This window comes from Dromiciops gliroides, chromosome 1 (genome assembly GCF_019393635.1).
Source record: "Dromiciops gliroides isolate mDroGli1 chromosome 1, mDroGli1.pri, whole genome shotgun sequence".
NCBI classification, from domain to species: domain Eukaryota; kingdom Metazoa; phylum Chordata; class Mammalia; order Microbiotheria; family Microbiotheriidae; genus Dromiciops; species Dromiciops gliroides.
This window is the reverse complement of record NC_057861.1, coordinates 410227618-410247534: the sequence shown is the minus strand read 5'-3', so window position 1 is coordinate 410247534 and position 19917 is coordinate 410227618. Positions and strand designations below refer to the sequence as shown.

General features: G+C 40.9%; 1 protein-coding gene across 1 annotated transcript in view; it reads left to right on the top strand.

Moving 5' to 3' along the window:
* The first annotated feature begins 1374 nt into the window (after positions 1-1374).
* The window catches only part of NIM1K (NIM1 serine/threonine protein kinase), a 92063-nt gene continuing 73520 nt past the window's right edge, over positions 1375-19917 (top strand). The window contains exon 1 of the mRNA XM_043976314.1: positions 1375-1849. The gene's annotated coding sequence lies outside the window, so the exon portion shown is untranslated. The remainder of the gene's footprint in view (positions 1850-19917) is intronic.

Here is a 19917-nt window from a genome sequence, read left to right as displayed (position 1 = left end):
ATAGATTGTATAACCCTAGGCAAGTCACTTAATCTTTCAGTGCTCCGGACAAATTTCAAAAAATGGTGATGATCTTTGGAGTACCCTCACCTTGTATCACTGAAATTACAGGTATGACCAAAAAAAGGGAGGAGGGTAGAATATCTGGCACCTATTTTTAACTAGAGAATGATGCCCCTCAGGGGGACATGGAACTCTTTTTTTTTTTTTTTTTTGCAGAGCAATGGGGGTTAAGTGACTTGCACAGGGTCACACAGCTAATAAGTGTCAAGTGTCTGAGACCGGATTTGAATTCAGGTCCTCCTGAATTCCAGGCCAGTGCTTTATCTACTACACCACCTAGCTGCCCCCCCCCCTTTTTTTAAAGAATAAAATAATAGTTTATTTAGGGGCCAGGGAAAGGAAACCAAGAGAGAAATCCTTGGACCTCTTCTCATGGGGAGAAGGCATGGCACAGAGGTGTGGCTCTGAGATACCTATCTCGGAAGTGGAACTCTAGGGGCTCCTTTCTTGGGACCCTGTAGGTCAAAGAGCTCAGCTTCATTTAATTTTTTGTTTTGTTTTGTTTTGTTTTGTTTTTGGTGAGGCAACTGGGGTTAAGTAACTTGCCCAGGGTCACACAGCTAGTAAGTGTCAAGTGTCTGAGGTCAAATTTGAACTCAGGTCTTCCTGACTCCAGGGCTCTATCCACTGCCACACCTAGCTGCCCCTTAACTTCAGTTATGAAGAAAAGAAGTTGGAAAGGTGAGGAAGCAAGCGCCTTGAGAGGCTCACCTAGAGTAATATGCAAAGTGGATGCCATGAACCTTTCTATCCCTTGACCCCTTGTTTCTTTGGCATGAGATGCCTCGACTCAGAGAGGGACGTTTCAGGGTGGTTTTCCTTGTATAATAACTCTTGTTTCAATCCTGGATTTAGGCGTTCGTGACTATTGACAGCTTCGGACATGCGGGAGTGTTGAAGTTTTTCATCACTCCTCAAAAAACAAACAAACAAACAAACAAACAAAAATCCTTTAGGTCATGCCTGGACCATGAAAACTCTTAAAGAATGTTTGACCTGTGTCCCTGCCACCAGCCCGACCTCCCTCTTTTAATCTGCCCCCCCCCCCCCGCCCTGCCCCCTTCAGTACTCTCACTCCCATTCCCGCCCGCAGTTTGTTTAGCTGGTCTCCATCCCTGCCCACTGCTATGGAAACTAACCCACCCAGTCCCCAGGCAACGTCTCTCCTCCCTCTCTGTCCAGTGCTCCCCCCTTCTCGGTCGGGTCCCCTCCTCTCCTCCACTTTTCTCCGGGGCCCAGCCCCCAGCACAGGATTGGTTCTCCCATAAAAGCTGCCCCGGGACTCAATCCCTGTGCGGAACCTAGGGGACTTGGGGAAGGAAGAGGGAAGGCAGGCGAACACTGGCATGGGCTTTAGCTTGAATTTGTCCCGTGCTGCTGCAGCTGCCGCTGATCCTCTTCGAGTCAGCCGCTGCTTGACTTGACAGCCCCCTCGGTTACTTGCCTGCTCACCCCTGCTCTGCTCCCAGTGCCTCTGCCCTGACACACGTCCGCAAGCCTCAGGGCAACTCTGCAATACCCGATCACCTTGGGAGGACCAGACCCGAGGGACCAGAGGATCGCTTCTCCTGGGACCCACCTCCTACTCTAGAGGTGGAGGGCAGGGGCGGGCACCAGTGCTTAGGGCCACCCCTGCCTCGCCCCCACCCCTTTCTTGCCCAGAATAGCCTCTTAGGCATGGGAGACTGGGTCTGAGGGCAGTGGATGAATGATCGCCGTGCTCCACAGCCCAAGAGCTCGGGAAAGAGGTGACTCCACAGCCTGACCCGGTGGAAGAGAAGGGCAGGTAAGGACTTCGCAGAGAAATGAAGTGCTCCTCAGCTCTGCCGGCCCGCCAACCTTGTGGGCTCAGCTTTGCTGGAGGAAGGGCGGGAAGCTGACCCCGTGGAGGTTAAGGACTTGGAGGACCGCGGGGGGCTAGTGCGTCCACGGAAGACACGAAATGTCTTCTAAGGACGCGTGGGGGTAGGGTGGTGGTGGGACGGAGCCACCTGCCTCTGAGAGCACCGCTGGATCTGTAGGTAGAAGCCTGGAGTCTTTGCCAAGAGAAGGATGCCTTCGGAGCGAGCCATCCTTCCTGGGTTCTGGAGGCGGCTCACGTGCGGTGGGGTTAGGAGTGGGGGGACATTCTCTTAGCAAAGAGTTGCTGTGCATTCAAACAGTATTTAAAAGCTTTATTTCCAAAGGGCTGGGGGAGGTGATCCTCTGAGAGATCAGCAACCTCCTGTCAATCTGTATGTGTGGGGGAGGTAGGGTGTAAGTATGGTCCCCGGTGGTCTTCCTTACTCTTAGTGGGAAAAGGTCGTTAACTCTTTAAAGGTGGCTCGGACCAAGCTCCTGCGTAGTTGTCACCACTTCTGAGGGGCGACGAGGGGTGAGGGCTAACAGCTTGCGGGGAAAGGAAAGTGGTGGGCACGGAGGACCCCTGGTACTGAGACTCTCTGCCTTCAGCTCTGGAGTGGGTTGCATTTCCCCCCCTGTGGCGTTTTTGTCCTCTAGATTTGAGCAGACTAGAGACCTCTGTTAGACTTCCCCACTCTCATCTCATAAAAAGAATAAATCACACTCTAGGCACTCACTCGTGTAATGCAGACCTTGGAGACAAGTTAAGAAATTAAACAAATCATGTTTGCAGTTCGAGCATCTAAATGGAAACAAACAAATCTATTCTGCAAAAAACGTTCCTAGTAGGGCTAGAGGTTACAGGTCCTTGGAGTGTATTCCTGCAGTCCTACTTCAGGAGTCTTCAGACTTGTGGCTGTGGTCGTGTGATGGATGTTTGCCTTTTTTTTTTTAAAGAAATACTTAAAAAATACTCTCCCTCAAGTTTACATCATCAGTATCTAATATGATTCATACAACAGCTTCAAAAAATGTGTCCTTGTTTAGTTTTGCAATACCCCTACAAATTTAAGTTGCCATAGTAACTTTTAAAAATTGTTCTTGAAAGACTCCTTAGCTGAAATTATAACCTGTTCTTGAAGAGATTCACCTTAAAAAAAAAAAAAGAGCTCTCCCCTGCAAAAAATGCTAAAAAGCTTCATACTGGTGGTGGTGTGTGTACGTGTTTTGTCTATATGTATTTAAACCTCTTTTAGGGCTTGCAGTTTGCACTAGGGATGTTTTCTCTCTGCCAAATGAGAATAAACATTGAAACAAATAAAAACGACTGAAATAGTTCTGCCTTCTCCATCTCCCTTCCCACCATTCTCCGTCCTCAGCGAAGAGTGTTTGATGTGCAAGGAAATGTGGCCTGGGGCCAGATTGTCCCATTTAGCGGTTAATTTTGGAATCCTAATTAGCTTTCTAATTTGGTTAGGAATGGGGGAAGCCAAAAAGAGTGAGGCACGCTGGAAGCAGCGTGTAACTCTGGGTTTTCTAGATGTTGTTTGAACTCCGGTTAGCGCAAGATTCGAGGGTTCTATTTTTGGCTCAGCCACAGGCAAGCGGTGAGACTGGACAAACCTAAACAGAATGTTTTTTCTGTATCTGGAAGCATGGACTGGGCACTCAGTTTGAAGTTTGTCTTTAAGTGTCTACATTTTTATATGTAGTTTTGTACATATGTAGTTTGGGCAGAATAAAAATTTCCTGTTATTTTGCAAACCCAAGTCTACAAAGTAATCTTCACAGGTCAGCTAAGACTCCTTGTATTCTCATTTGGGTCTGGGGAACCAACCATCATTTCAAAATACCAGTTTCATTAAAAAAAAAATCAGTACCTCCTAAGATGCATAGTTATTTATACATATGAACCCACAGGTCCTGACCTTTGGATTTTTTTGGTCCTAAACACATCTGTGGAGCATAAATGGATTTTTTTGAAGTTCCAGAACTTTCTCGCTTATGTATTTTTGAAGAGGGAACACTCTTGTTATATGTCCAGCAAAGCAATTGATCAATTAATAAGCATTTTATTTTTATTTTTTGGTAATAAACATTTTTATTTATAGTGTGGGGTTCCAATTTTTATCCCTCCTTCCCTCCCTCCCCTCACCCCTTCCATAGGCAGCAATCAGATATGGGTTATACATGTATGATTATGTTTTTGTTTTTGGTGAGACAATTGGGGTTAAATGACTTGGCCAGGGTCACACAGCTAGTAAGTGTCAAGTGTCTGAGGTCAGATTTGAACTCAGGTCCTCCTGATTCCAGGGTTGGTGCTCTATCCACTATGCCACCTAGCTACCCCTCACATGTATGATTATGTAAAACATTACAATATTTGTAATTTTGTATAAGAAAACTTGATTAAAAGAACAAAAATAAAACAAAATGAAAAATAGCATGCTTCAGTCTGTGTTCCAGCAATATCAGTTCTTTCTTTGGAGGTGAATAGTATATTTAATCAATAGTCCTTTGGGATTGTCTAGGATCATTGTATTGCTGAGAATAGTTAAGTCATTTACAATTCTTCATCAAACACTATTGCTGTCCCTGTGCACAATCTTTTGGTTCTGCTCACTTCACTATATATCATTTCATACATGACTTTCCAGGAATTTCTGAAGTCATCTTGAATAAGCATTTATTAAGTACTTATTAGATGTCTGACACTGTGCTATCTGCTGGGGACACAAGAAAGAGAAAAAAGAAAAAAAAATGAAACAAAACAAAAAGGTTCCTTGTTCTCCAGGAACTAACATTTTAATCGAAGAGGCAACATGTAAATAACTGGGAACGTACAAGATATATAGAGAGGTATTCCTAGTTATTTGGAGCTTAAAAATGAATTCATATGATTTACTCTTACGTACATCATTTGAATCTGATTACAGTGTTCCTCTTGAATCTATGAAGGCCTTAATTCACTTGCAGTTTTTCATTACTCTCTCTTTGAAAGGAAGAAGAATTTATAAAATTAGTTGCATTCTAAGTAATGCCACTTTCTCTTGTCATTCAAAGAAAGATTTTTTTAAAACTTTTTAAAACTTTAAAACTTTTTAAAACTTTTTTAAAACTTTTAAAACTTTTTAAAACTTTAAAAACTTTTTAAAACTTGTAGTGTATGCTTTGCCATTAATTTGTCTTCTAAAAAAGGGAAAGTTCAAATAATTTTGGAGACAATAGTCTTCAGTATATAACAGGTCTAAGGATTGGTTTTGTTTTGTTTTTTTAATATCTTTCTTCAAGGAATTGCAAGAGTTCTTAGCCAATAGATGAGTAGAATACTTGTATCCATATTTACAGGTAAGCCAATATTAGTTCATTCACAAAATTAAGTAGGGTAGCTAGGTATCTCAGAGTTTTAGAATGCAGGGCCTAGAGCTGGGAATACTTGAGTTCAAATCTAGCCTCAGATACTTCCTAGCTGTGTGGCCCTGGGCAAGTCACCTAACCCCTTTTGCTTGTTTTCTCATCTGTAAAATGAGTTGGAGAAAATGGCAAACCACTCTAATATCCTTGCCAAGAAAACCCCCAAAATGGGGTCATGAAGAATTGGACATGACTAAAAAATGACTGAACGACAGCCAAAAACGCCCTGGTTTACCCTTCCTCAAAAAGCCCTAATCTGAGGGCTTGGATGGGAAGTTAAAGTTCCGAGGGGGCAGGCCTAAGGTGTGCCAGGGGCCAGATATGCAACCCAATGCTAAATAAGTCACAACTAGCCAGACCTAAAGCCAACGGAGTACAGTTATCCCTTCCATGTCTTGGTGAGAAGAGGGTTAGGGGCTTGGCACCCCCTTGATCTGGAAAACCTGAGTAAAATGTTTTGGCCTGCCCCTTCGTACCAGAGAAGAAATTTGAATTATCATAGTATTAAAAGATAACATTTGTTGATTTTATACAATATTATAGATATCTTTTATACATTTCTGAATTTCTAATCTTTTTCTGTGTCACCTGTGGCTTCTGCAAAACTCCCCCCAAATTCCCACTTAATTTCTTATGTTGACTCCATAAATATCGAAACCTCAATGGGGAAAGTTGAGATGTAGAAGGGATAACTGTACTCTGCCTGTCCTTGTAGACTTTGCTGATAACTTCAGCTTAAATTGCAGCCTTCCTTCTTTAATCCCTTTTGGAGTTATTGTCAACTAGCTCGCTAGAGTGTTAAGAGCCCTGGATTTGGAAGGAGAGGACCTGGGTTAAGTCCCTGCTTTTTCTAAGTACTCACCATGTACTTTGATCAAATCAGTTCACTCAATTGGTCTATAATTTCCCCAAATGTAAATGCAGGTCTTGTCCTGGATGACCTCTAAAATCCTTTCTGGTTCTCAACAATTAGCATTATTTTATTCACTAAAAGTTTCATACATATATTTTATTTTCCCAGTTAGAATGTAGACTCCTAGTTGGTTAAGAAAGTGACATGGGGCTTAGGTTAAATCAGAAGTTTCTTCTGTGAGAAGCAAAACCAAAGATGACCAGATAACAGGACATATTGAGGAATCAAGGGACTATTAAAGTTTAGATTGGCCAACTAGATATAAGAACAGACACATCTAAGGAGTAAGGAAAGTCACTTAGGCGTGGCTACTACCTGACTGGAACTAGGAGATAGGGATAAGCCCAGAGGTCAGGACCATCATTCAAAAAAAAAAATCCCTCCTGACTCTCAGGAATATGACAAGCATCCAAGCTTTCCCAACCCCACCCCAAAAAGGAACTTTCCATTTTCAGGTGGTCTATCCCTCTATAAAAGCATTGTCCTTCTTCTGGTTTGGGGAGGTAAAAGTTCTAAACTTTCTTCCTAGCCAGATCCCCTTGTGCTGAATAAAAACCTTTCTTTTATCTTTAAAAAAAGAGGAAAAAAGAAATATGTCACTGGGAAAAAAGGTGGGAGTCCTTAGGTGTTCCACAGTAAAGAATTACACTCTTGGCACATAGTCCAATTAACATTAAAGTGGCGTTTATTCGGCAGTAGAGAAAGTGACCAAGTGGGAAGTCAAAGACTACACCAGAACCAACCCCACCTCCCACCCAGGAAGAAAGTGGTTTGGAAACATCCTCTCCTCAGAACAGAAGAAAGACAAAAGCTTTTATAGAGGATAGATAGGGTGACCACCTGAAAATGAAAAGTTCGTTTTTGGGGTGGGGTGGGGAAAGCTTGGATGCTTGTCATATTCCTAAGAGTCGGGGATTTTTTTTTTTAAATGATGGTCTTGAAATGATAACTCTGGAGTTATCTCTGTCTAGGAGCTCAGGTCTGGTAGTAACCACGCCTAAGTGATTTTCCTGCAATAGAATTTTTATCTCTCCTTACTTCTTAGGTATGTCTGTCCTGGTATCTAGTTGGCCAATCTAAACTTTAATAGTCCCCTTGATTCCTCACTGTCCTATTATCTGGTCATCTTTCATTTTACTTCTCACAGGAGAAACTTCTGACTTATCCTAAGCCCCATGTCAAAAAAATGCCTTATATTTTTGTGAAGACCTCTTCCTCCTTCACCCCCTCCCCTCACAGAGGACCAACAAGATAATATATACCCAGTAGCTATTGCATGATTTACACTAATTGGAAATGAGGGAACCCCAGAAGGGTTCCAGGAGCAAGTGTCTCAATCCTTCCAGCTGTCAGTGGGTCCCAATGGGGCAGCTGTGACTCCCAGATGCACTAATGGGGCATTGAAAAAAGCCTTTATCTTCTTATACCACTTACATGATTCTACTTTTAACAGGCCCATCTGCTAAATAGATTATTTATTTTGTCTAATGGATCCCAGGCATGTAATTAATCTTTAATGCAGAGACTATGCAGAAAACCTATTGGAAATAATGAATCACAACCAAATTAGGAATTTCACTTGACTAAACTGAGATGGTAGGTGATGCAAGTTGCTTGGAAGTGGTTTTTTGTTTGTTTGGTTGTAGTCCTAGCTGTGATGACTTTGTAATGAGCTGATCTACTTTCTTTTCTTATGGCCCTTAAGGTTAGTCATGGTAACAGTTTTGCATTTCAATCTCTTCCCTAGGTAGGGAAATTGAAAAGCTACTTGCTGGGGCATCTAATCTACTTTTTTTTTTTTAAGTAATGATAGCTTACATTTCCCCATTTGTGGAAAATTGCATAGCTCTTTGAAATATACTGTCCTGCTATTTGTTGTAAAACACCTATTTTAAGCATTAATACCACTGCTCCCACCCTCACATCTACCATGATGCTGCAAATATTTGCCTTCCAATCCTGGAATGCCACAGTCTCAGAAAGACCCAAATCACCGGGGTGTTGAAAGAAGATAGAGAGATGTCAGGTGAGTGTAGTTAGTTAGATAGACAGCAGTATAGTAGCCAGAATGTTGAACTTGGAGTCAAGAAGACCCAAGTTTAAATCTTCCTTTGGCCACTTAATAGTCATGATCCTGGACAAGTTTCATAACTTCTTTTTTGCCTCAGTTTCCTCAACTGTAAAATGGAGAGCATATTAGCATTTTCCCTGCAGTGTTGTTGTGAGAATTGAATGAAATAATATTTGTAAAAAGAGCTCAGCACAATGCCTTGCATGTAGTAGGGTGCTATATAAATGCTTATTCCCTCCTCTCACTTCCCCATCTGTAAAGGAAGATAATCTGTTTCACAGGGTTATTGTGAGGAATAAAAGAAGTGATATCTGTAAAGGGTTTTGCAAAACTTTAAAACTGCTATGTGAAAATTCATTATTTGTTTTGTTTTTGTGGGGCAATGAAGGTTAAGTGACTTGCCCAGGGTCACACAGCTAGTAAGTGTCAAGTGTCTGAGGTTGGATTTAAACTCAGGTTCTTCTGAATCCAGGGCTGGTACTTTATCCACTTCACCACCTAGCTGCCCCCAACATTCATTATTATTATTATAATATCTATACCTTATTATGAGAAGTGCATAATCAAGGATGTGTACGATCAGAAAAGATGCTACAAGAATGTAGCAAGAATGAAAGGCTACAAAATATTTATAGCATCTCTTTTTGTGGTGGTTAAGAATTGGAAATGACTGTGTGACCCTGGGCAAGTCACTTAACCCCAATTGCCTCACCCAAAAAAAAAAAGAATTGGAAATGAAAGGAAAACCCATAAAATGGGGAATGGCTAAACAAACTGTAGTATATGATGGTGATGGAATATTATTATGCTATAAGAAATACAAGCAGAATGACTTCAGAAAGGTCTGGAAAGACTTTTATGAATTGATGTATAGTGAAGTGAGCAGAACCAAGAGAACATTGTGCACAGAGACAGCAATATTGTTTGATGAAGAACTGTGAATGTCTTAACTTTTCTCAACAAGACAATGATCCAAGACAATCCCAAAGGACTATTGTTGAAACATACTATCCACCTCCAAAGAAAGAACTGATATTGATGGAACAGACTGAAGCATGCTATTTTTCACTTTCATTTTTTTCTTTTAATCAAGTTTTCTTGTACAAAACAACAAATATGGTAATACTTTGTATAATCATACATGTATAACCCATATCTGATTGCTTGCTGCCTCAGGGAGGGAGGAGGGAAGGGAGGGAAGGAGGGATAAAAATTGGAACCCAAAACTATAAATAAAAATGTTTATTACATAAAAAGAATAAATGGATGTTAATTTCAGAATTTCACACAGAAAGTTCTTAATAAATGCCTTATTTTATTTTATTTTTAAAGTGAGGCAATTGGGGTTAAGTGACTTGCCCGGGGTCATACAGCTAGTAAGTGTCAAGTGTCTGAGGCTGGGTTTGAACTCAGGTCCTCCTGAATCCAGGGCTGGTGATCTATCCATTGCACCACCTAGCTGCCCCATAAATGCTTTATTAAAGTAAAAAAAATAAACAAAAAAACTATTCCTCAATCAGGAAACCAATGTTAAGAAAGGTCATGGGGAAATAAGATTGGACTGGGAGCTAGGACTTATTCTATTATTAACTGTGGAGGGGAAAAAAATCACTTAACCTCTTTGAACCTCATATATTCATCTGTAAAATAAAGACTAGCCTTCTAAGTTCAAAAAAAAAAAGAAAAAAAAGAATGAGAGGCAATAGATGAATAGCACCAGTCTCCCCCAATCCCTAATGTCTTAGGTACTATTGAGTTTTTGAATCAAATGGATAGTGTGAGTATTACATTGGTACCTTCAGTACTAGTAAGTAAAAGAGGAAAGCCTTCTGTACACCCATTAAATCTTCTCTGGAGGATTTATGGAAGGACATGGGTACAGACTTTCCCATTTTTCCTGACTCTCCTTGATAATGACTATTTCCTACTCATAACATTTTTGCATTGTAACTAATGCATTTATCATTTGATATTGTATATTATAGCTATCTTAATTAATGAATAGTTCCTTTTTATGACTATACACTTTTGAAGGCAGGGGACATGTCTTATCTCAATTTTTTTATCTTCTCTCCATGTCATTCTATATATACTGGCCACTTAAATTTGTGGGCGTTTTTTTGTTTGTTTTGTCTGGGGTTTTTTTTTTTTTGTTGTTGTTTTTTCAGGGCAATGAGGGTTAAGTGACTTGCCCAGAGTCACACAGCTAGTAAGTGTCAAGTGTCTGAGGTCGGATTTGAACTCAGGTACTCCTGAATCCAGGGTAGGTGCTTTATCCACTGTGCCACCTAGCTGCCCCCAAGAACTTCTTTTCATAGAATTTTTTAGAGAATTATCTGTTCATGTCCTTTGGCCTCTTACCCATTGGGGGAATGTTTCCCTAAGGTAAAGGTAAATAGTGTGTTAACCCAAGGGACTTCATTTTTAGTAGTAAAGTTGGGGTACCTTAAGGAGGGAAGCGGGAGGAACTTTGGTTCCTCATCACACCAGAGTTCACAAGATCACAAATTTAGAGCTGGAAGGGAGGAACCTTAGGGATCTTTGTAAGTTGGAAGAAAACAAGAACTACATTGTTATTTTGAGTTTCTGCTAACTCTTTGTTCCCAATGAGATTTGATTTTGATTTAGATAGCATTACTCCCCATTGATCTCCAGGCAGACCAAGTCACCATCCTTTATTTGCTGCTCATCTCTGGGGTCTCTTTTGTAGCCTACAGTGCAGTTTCATGCAAATACTTGATAGATTTCATTATGTCTTCACTACTTCAAAAGATCCACTTCAGGGTTGTTTTTGCTGCTGGAGCCCAAAAAACTATCTTGTCACACTTATTAGCCAACTTTCTAGAAAAGAATCTCTGAGAACTACAGAGGACTGGCCCTTAGGTAACAGGTTCTGCATTCATTAGTTTACAGAAATGGAATTTAATTATACCAAATCAGTTTCTTTTTTTTTTCCTGTCCCAATTTAGAAAAGTGCAAGCAGTCACTCATAAAAGGAAGGGCAGTTGTTTGCTGCTCCCATCACTGCTTGTGTACTGTAACGATTGGAATAACGCCACCTGCTGGATACTAACTGTAGAAGAGTTCTGCCCATGAAGCGAAGGTCTTTGAGGGCAAGACCAGGAGTCTTGTCTTTGGTATCAGGAAGTGACGCGGACTAGTGGGAGGAGGAAGGAAGAGACTGGCGCGGAGTCTCGGGTCTTTTTCCTCTGGACTCTGGCGGAGAAGGGAGCTAGAAATGTGCTCTCCCTTTAATAGATAGGAATCTAGGCCTTTTTCTTTCTCTTTACCAAATTCTTATTCTCCTTAATAAATGCTTAAAAGTCTAACTCTTGCTAAAGCTTATAATTTATTGGCGACCACTCATTAGATATTTTAGACAGTTTAGCTAGAATTTTATCCATGAGTCTTTTTCACCAATTTTAATGGCAGTAGGAGTTGTCAATAATACCTGAAAAGGTCCTTCCCAGGCAGGTTGAGTTCCACTGGTTCTCTGAAAATTCTTTACATATATTTTATCTCCTGGGTTGAAGTTATGCAATGAAAAGTCTAATGGTCCTGCCTGGACCACAGCTCCTGCCTCATGGAGTTCACGTAGCCTGGTTTGTAATTCCTGTATATAGGAAGCAACAGAAGTATCACCTCCCACCAGTGATGTATAAACTGGGGAAAAAGTTTTAGCTTGGATAGGAGGGTGACCAAAAAGCATTTCATAAGGAGATATATGAAGTTCTCCTCTTGGTCTACTTCGTAGATAGAATAATGCCAATGGTAGAACATCAGGCCATTTCAAATGGGTTTCAGTACATAATTTGCCAATCATACTCTTAAGCTCTTTATTCATACGTTCAACTTGGCCTGAACTTTGGGGATGGTAGGGCGTGTGGAATTTTGGAGTCACTCCCAAGAAAGAGTAGATTTGGGATAAAATCGAATCAGTGAAATGTGTGCCTTTGTCAGAATCGATGCGGGCTGGTGGGCCAAAACGAGGTACTATCTCTTTAAGGAGAATTTTGGCAACAAAGGCAGCTGTGGCTCGGGGGCTGGGAAAGGCCTCCACCCACCGAGTGAGCTGATCAACTATAACAAGGCAAAATTTATAATGTCCTGCTTTTGGCATAGTAATATAATCAATTTGTAAGTGCTCAAAAGGTATATATGCTAGAGGACGCCCTCCATAAGCTTTGGCCTTAAAAGCATACTGATTATAAGACTGACATGTGGAGCAGCCCGAGCAGATTCGAGATGCTGTATTAGTCACACCTGGTGCTATCCAGGTTCTCTTAATAGAGTCTACAATGCCTTGTGTACCAAAATGGCCTTTTCTGTGAACAGAGAGGCATACCTGGTAGTAGAATTTCCGGGGAAGAAATGGCTTACCTTCCGGAGACACCCAGATGCCATTGATCTGTTTCGCCTTAAATTTCTTTTTCCACTTTTCTACTTCAGAATCGTCATAGGTTAGGTTGGAAGGAATATCCTCAGAAGGTGAAAGGTTAAATACATGTTCAGGAGCTTCTAATGCAGCAAGCTTGGCTGCAGAATCGGCTCGTGCATTTCCCTTTGAAACAGGATCACTATTCCCTGTGTGGGCAGGGCAATGTACAACAGCTAGGGAAGAAGGCAGTTTCAGGGCATCTAAGAGGTCCTTGATAAGGTCCCCATTGGCAATAGCCTTGCCCGAGGATGTTAGAAAGCCTCGTTGACGCCAAATCATACCAATAAAGTGGCACGCGGACTAGTGGGAGGAAAAAGACCCGAGACTCCGCGCCAGTCTCTTCCTTCCTCCTCCCACTAGTCCGCGTCACTTCCTGATACCAAAGACAAGACTCCTGGTCTTGCCCTCAAAGACCTTCGCTTCATGGGCAGAACTCTTCTACAGTTAGTATCCAGCAGGTGGCGTTATTCCAATCGTTACAGTTCATAGAAGGAGGTGACCCCCTTAGTTGTGTCAACTTGCTTCATGACTGATTTTTTTGAGCAATAAAAAATTCTCAAAGTAGAACAAGCTTAATTTGTCTTCATCCTGACTTTCAGATAATGAAAGACAGTGCTCCTATCCCAATACCACCACCAAGTCTTCTCCAATTCCTTTGGCCTGGTCTCCAGAATTCTTGAAGTTTACCCTGCTTTCCTTTAAATGATCACATTTGCACTACCTACCTCGAAGGGTCTTGAGATCAGATGGGACTGCATAACCTTTTTTTTAAAAGGCATCGATATATTTTATTTTAAAGTGGTATTTTATTTTTTCCAATTACATGTAAAGATAATTTTAAACATTCTCCCCCCACCTAAGATGGTAAACAATTTGAAATGGGTTATATATGTGCAATCATGTGAAACATATTTCCGTACTAGTCATGTTGTGAAAGAAGAAACAGACCAAAAGGAAGAAAGCCACACAAAAAATAAAGAAAGTGAAAATAGTCGGCTTCAATCTGCATTCAAACTCCATCAGTTCTTTCTCTGGATGTGGAAAGCATTTTCCATTATGAAGGACTACATAACCTTTTTTTTTTTTTTTTTTAGTGAGGCAATTGGGATTAAGTGACTTGCCCAGGGTCACACAGCTAGTAAGTGTTAAGTGTCTGAGGCTGGATTTGAATTCAGGTACTCCTAACCTCAGGGCCGGTGCTCTATCCACTGCGCCACCTAGCTGCCCCCACAAGGTAGTTTATATACATTAAAATCCCACCACAGACCTTTACAATTGGGTTAGAAACATAGGATGACCCAGCAGAGATGATTGAAGGTAGGAGAATCAAAAGAGAGCAGTGTCACAGAAACCAAGCAGAGGTCGGTTGACAGAAAGAGGTCAAATAGGAAGAATACTGGAAAAAGACTTCAGATTTAACAGTTAGGTGATCTTTTGCAACATTGGAAAGAGCAGGTGAATAATGGAATAAAAATCAATACTGAACAGAATTAAAAAGTGAAAAAAATGTAGGCAATTTATGCTTAGACCGCTTATGTGGCTTTTCCCAAGAATTTGACTACAAAAGCAAGAGAGAGCTATGGGACAATAGTTTCCAGAGATGATAGAGTCAAGTGAAGGGGCTTTTTCTGGGGTTGTTTGTTTTTGTTTTTTAAGGATGAAGGAATCCTAGGCATGTTTTGGACAGCAGGAAAAGACCTAATGGATAAGAGGATAAGGAAATATTGAAAATCAAACAGAGAGAAGAGAACCTGGCAATGGATTTTTTTGGTGTGTATTGCTTGAAGAACAGCCTCATTGAAACTGAAGAGGCTTGCTACTACTAGGCTGTCTGCCAGTGATGATTTTTTTTTTCAGTCACAGCTACAAGCAAAGACAGCTTATTGATACATATATGGTCTTGATCTGCTCCAGTGAAGGGATTATCCACAGGAATGTTAAAATCAACCATCAACGGGGCAGCTAGGTGGTGTAGTGGATAGAGCACCGGCCCTGGATTCAGGAGGACCTGAGTTCAAATTCGACCTCAGACACTTAACACTTACCAGCTGTGTGACCCTGGGCAAGTCACTTAACCCCAATTGCCTCACTAAAAAAAAAAAAAATCAACCATCAAGCAGCATTTTTTAAGTGGTTACTATGTGCAAACCATGCCCTAGGGTCCAGGAATACAAAGACAAAAATAATAGTCCCTACCCTCAATAAGCTTACATTCCTTAGAGGGAAAACAAGCGTACACAAAAAGTACATACAAAATCTACACTTGCACACACTGACACCTTTCTGTATATAAAAGATACAAAGTAATTCTTTTTTTCGAGGAGTCCTAGCAGCTACAGGGATCAGAAGAGACTCATGAATGAAGTGGTCCTTGACCTAAGCTGTGTTTTGAAATAAATTTATACATATATGCATACACAATGAAAAATAAATTATTTAACAATATAAATAGCATAAATTAGGCCCCCAAGATGCTAACATATTATGAAAAACTTGAGCAATGGGAAATCACTACCACCTGAGGGGAGCAGGAAGCCTTAATGGAGGAAAGGAGACCTGATATTAATCTGGAAGGAAGGGAAAGATTTCAGTGGGAGGAGTGAAAAGGATTTCAGTGAGCAGATAATTTTCTTGGCAAAGATAATAGAATGCTTTGCCATTTCCTTCTTCAGCTCTTTTACAGGTGAGGAAACTGAGGCAAACAGGGTTATAGAACAGCCAGTAAGTAAGTGTCTGAGATCAGATTTGAACTCGGGAAGATGAGTCTTTCTGACTCCAGACTCAACACTCTATCTGCTGTGTCACTTAGCTTCCCATTTTCAAAAATAATTTTGTCAACATCAGGCAGATAAATCTGTTTGTTTTGATGCTGTCTGATTTTTTAAAAAATAACACTTTTTTTTTAAAGTAAGAAAATTTTCATTTAAAGGGACCTCCTAAATGTTTTAAGTGATTGCACATGTATAACCTAATCTGATTGTTTGCCATCTCAGGCAGGGGTCAGGGAAAGGAGGGAGCCATAGAATTTGGAACTCAAAACTTAAAAAAACAAAAAAAGGGGCAGCTAAGTGGCACCGTGGATATAGCACCAGCCCTGGATTCAGGAGGACGTGAGTTCAAATCCGGCCTCAGACCCTTGACACTTACTAGCTGTGTGACCCTGGGCAAGTCACTTAACCCCAATTACCTCACCAAAAACAAACAAAAAACCACCAAATGCGGGGCAGCTAGGTGTGTCACAGTGGATAAAGCACTGGCCCTGGATTCAAGAGGACCTGAGTTCAAATCTGGCCTCAGACACTTGATACTTACAAGCTGTGTGACCCTGGGCAAGTCACTTAACCATCATTGTCCCACCAAAATAAAAAAAGTTTAAAATTATTTTAACATGTAATTAGAAGGAATGAAATATATTTAAAAATACAGAACAAAATGTAAACAATAAAAAGAGTACAGGGAGCTCATTATTTAAAAATCCTTCTTCATGATTTCGGTACACGTCCATCTGCAAATAAATATTAAGGTTTAAAGAGGCAAATGGGTTTCAAAATATGAACAAGAAGAGGAAACAAATGCAGAGGAAGACTTGCTAGGGTCATATAGCTAAGTGTCTTAGGGAAGGATTCAAACCAAGATCTTTCTGAATTCAGGTCCATCACTTTATCCACTATTCCACACCATCTCTCATGTTATTATATTCTTATTTATATTTTTGTAAAATGAGGGGATTGAACTCCACGAACTCTCTGGTCTCTTCCAACTCTATATCTATTATTCTATGAGAAATAGTTTGAAAGTTGATTACACTAAAAGCAATTGAATTCCAAATTGACTCTTGAGTACTACAGAGGTACATTTATCCACTAGTAAATTTTTACTACTTATTCACAAAGTAGTAATTCATATTTGCATAGCACTGACAGGTAGACAAAATGCTTTCCTCAACAAAAGTCCTCTAAAATAGGCATCATGCTTATTATCATACTCACTTCAATTGCCCACTGTTAGGTAGCTAAAATCAGATCTCAAATTTGAACTTGACTCTAAGGTTCTCATTCTTCCCGCTGTATTGGCTTAGATCTTGCAACTGTGATGGGGTGGCACAAAGAATTCACTTTGGGCCAGGCTGCTTTGACATACTCATAGGAAATTAGAAATGATTAGAAAATAAGGAAATATTTGTGAAATTAGGGGGGCCTCTAGGTGATACAGTGAATAGAATGCCAGGCCTGGAGTCAGCAAGACCTGAATTCAAATGTGGCCTAGTTGTGTGACCCCGAGCAAGTCATTTAACCTTGTTTGCCTCAGTTTTCTCATCTGTAAAACGAGCTAGAGAAGGAAATGACAAACCACTCCAGTATCTTTACCAAGGAAACCCCAAAATGGGGTTATGAAGAGTAAGACATGACTGAAAAATGACTAAAAAATGTAAAGGTAACAAACTTTGTATGTAGACAATTTTAAAACTAAGCTAGTAGAGGAAATCCTGCTGTTCTCAGGCTGAAAGTCTCAGACATTCAGTGTTCATTCCTCACTGCCTTCTTCTTCTTTTTTTAAGCAGGGCAATGAGGGTTAAGTGACTTGCTCAGGGACACACAGCTAATAAGTACCAAGTATCTGAGACCAGATTTAAACTCAGGTCCTCCTGAATCCAGGGCTGGTGCTTTATCCCCTGTGCCACCTAGCTGCCTCTTCACTGCCTTCTTTTTTTCTTTTGGCAGGTAATGGGGGTTAAATGACTTGCCCAGGGTCACACAGCTAGTAAGTGTCAAGTGTCTGAGGCCAGATTTGAATTCAGGTCCTCCTGATTCCAGGGCCAGCGCTTTAACCACTGCGCCATCTAGCTGCCCCCTCTTCACTGCCTTCTGATTCCCCTTAACCTGGGTTATCTTTCTCCTGAAAATTTAAAAAAAAAAAAAACCCAACAGATGAAAGGGTTAAAAAGAGATGATAACGGGGCAGCTAGGTGACACAGTGGATAAAGAATCGACCCTGGTTTCAGGAGGACCTGAGTTTAAATCTGGCCTCAGACACTTGACACTTGCTAGCTGTGTGACCCTGGGCAAGTCATTTAACCCTCATTGCCCCCTCTCCCAAAAGAGATAATAAAGTCCATTAGCACCTAATTAAGGTTTTCTTTTTGAAGTTCTCAGAAGAATTAAAATTAAAATGACAAACTTTGGAGAGGAAATAATAGCAGCAGACTTGTATTCTCTTTAAACTTTTTTCATTTGGTGCTTACAACATCCTTCTGAGATAACTTATGCATGTTATCATTAGGCTCACTTTACTGATGAAGAAACTGACTCACAGAGATTAGGTAGTTTGCTCAAGGTTATACACACAGCTAGTAATCTCAGTATTCCCAGGCTAAATTCAGTGCTCTTTTGCTCTATGATGATTGGCCACCTGAAGCTTAATTCATGTTGTTTATTCCATATGTCAAAGGATTTCTAGCATGGTTCACTCTGTGGATAGGAAGAGTATTTTGGTGGTGTCAAAATAAACTAGAAACCTGGCTGCCAAATGGGCTTAGAAAACCACAAATTAACATAATCCATGTTATATTGATTATTTTGTTAAACATGTCTGAATTACATTTCTTTTGGACAGGGCAATGAGGGTTACGTGACTTGTCCAGGGTCACACAGCTAGTAAGTGTCAAGTGTCTGAGGTCAGATTTGAACTCAGGTCCTCCTGAATCCAGGGCCAGTGCTCTATCCACTATACCACCTAGCTACCCCTGAATTACATTTTTCTTTCTTTCTCTCTTTCTTTTTTTTTTTAGTGAGGCAATTGGGGTTAAGTGACTTGCCCAGGGTCACACAGCTAGTAAGTGTTAAGTGTCTGAGGCCAAATTTGAACTCAGGTACTCCTGACTCCAGGGCTGGTGCTCTATCCACAGCGCCACCTAGCTGTCCCCTGAATTACATTTTAATTTGGTTTGAGGCCCACTGGATGTGAGTGTGATAGCTCTGATGTAGATATAATGAATTTCTCTTTACCTGGTACAAACAGTGACCACAAAAATGAGTTAGAAAAAGGACAGATTGCCATTACCTAGAGTTTCAGTGTTATTGATGAGATTATATTGGATGAACCAAGACTGCAAACCCGCCATATTGATTATTTGTACATTTGAATGAGTGAATTTAACTCCTCACTGGAGATTTCTTCTTACAATCAAGAAGAATTTGATGAAGAACCACTGGAAGGATGCGTGACGCTGTGGTTCCCCATCTGGGGTAAGAAATGAGACATGTGATCCCCATCTCCACCACTGTGCTGACACTTCTCTCTAAGTCACAAATGATTTCCCTAAGTCACTGACAAATCATGGGATCATAGACTTCAAGTTACAGCAGACCTCACAGACCATTTAGTCCAACTACCCTCCATGCTCCTCATTTTACAAAGGAAGAAACTAAAGCCAAGTAGTTAAGTGACTGCCCTAAAGTCACATAGATATTTTGAGTGACACAGCTTCTACTGTCCTGTGCTGACTCTTCCCTTCAATGGCCTTGGCTTAGTTCTTCTCTTTGACCTTTCTGCAGTTTGATTGACTACTGTCTTAATTCATTCTCCTCTTAGCCTACATGGAGCTGCATTCTTCTCATTCTTTTCCTACCTCTGATAAAGGCTTCTTGGCTTCTTCATATAGCCCCTCTTCGGGGCAGCTAGGTGGCACAGTGGATAAAGCATTGGCTCTCGATTCAGGAGGACCTAAGTTCAAATCCAGCCTCAGACACTTGACACTTACTAGCTGTGTGACCCTGGGCAAGTCACTTAACCCTCATTGCCCCACAAAAAAAAAAAGATATATAGTCCCTCTTTCTCTTCTGTCCCTTTAATGTAGGGATTAAACCCAAGGTTCTTCCCTTAGCCCTATTCTCTCATTATGCTTTTTCTCTTGGCAGTGTCATTAATTCCCATAGTTTCAACTATTACCTCTACATGGATGACTCCCAAATCCATATCTGGAAGTCATCCTCATAGCCCCTACCACTTACTTCTGTAGGTAATCACCCCTACTACTGTCCCAGGCTCCATACTGTAACCTCAGACACCCAATCATGTCCCCACCCACACACACCTGCCCCTTCTTGGAATTTTTCCTTTTTTGTTCATGGAACCCCTATTCTCTGAGTCATTTCAACTTGAAATTTCCTCCTTCAT